The following is a 1,010-nucleotide window of genomic DNA, read 5'->3' on the forward strand; positions in this document are numbered from 1 at the left end:
TTGTGCAAGCTCAATTCTTCTAATATTCTTATGTGAACCCTCCTATTCGAACCTTCTATTGTAACTCACCTCTGTGAACCCTATATGGAAAATTCCCCATGTACACTCACCTTTGCAAACCCCTATCGTTGCTACATGCAAACCCTATGACGAACCTTTCAATACACTTGATAGTTTAACAATCTATTTACCACTGCTGCATTTTTCAAGCATATTTTAAGCAGTATAAACACACACATATAGGTATAAACGTCCTTAAATAGTCCATAAAAATTCCAATAACTACTTCACTCAAGTTTGGACCTACATTGCCATCTTTATGAACCAAAAACCATCTCACATGCACAATTAAAGATGCTTTTGCCTTTGCCTTTGCCTTTAGATCACCAACTTGCTCACTTCACCACTTCACTCCAGTTGTGTCACTGTAAAAATGTTCACATAAGATAGTAAGCTTAACCAATCTTAGTGAGTATTCAAGATGCTACAATAATCCACAAATAAAAAAGTTCAAAACAAGCATGCTAGACACAATTATCACATAACGACATTAATGTCATATTACATTAATACATTGGCTACTTGTGAAAATGAAAATACATGTTAAAACATTCATTGGATACACAGATCTCCATTACCTTGTACACTCATAGAGTCTATATTGGACCCATAAAGTGTAGTATAAAGCTAGCACTCTCCTATACACCAACATGGCCCATGAATGGAGCAATGCTCTATATTCCCTTATCCCTCCATATATCACAACATCAAACACATATATGAGTACTCAAATCCTATGGCATGCCAACTATATCCAATGTTTTCAAAGGTTCGTAAGGCCAATATATCCATTTCACACATTAATTTTATGGTTTATGCATACTCACACATCACATTCATATCACTTGTCACTTTCACATAATGCACCTCACGTGCAAACACTTTTCTTAATGAGACAAATACACTTTCATTTAAAATGTGTGTGCATAAAACCAGCTACTCACAAGGCA

The sequence above is a fragment of the Gossypium hirsutum genome, chromosome A11 (assembly GCF_007990345.1).
Source record: "Gossypium hirsutum isolate 1008001.06 chromosome A11, Gossypium_hirsutum_v2.1, whole genome shotgun sequence".
Lineage (NCBI taxonomy): Eukaryota > Viridiplantae > Streptophyta > Magnoliopsida > Malvales > Malvaceae > Gossypium > Gossypium hirsutum.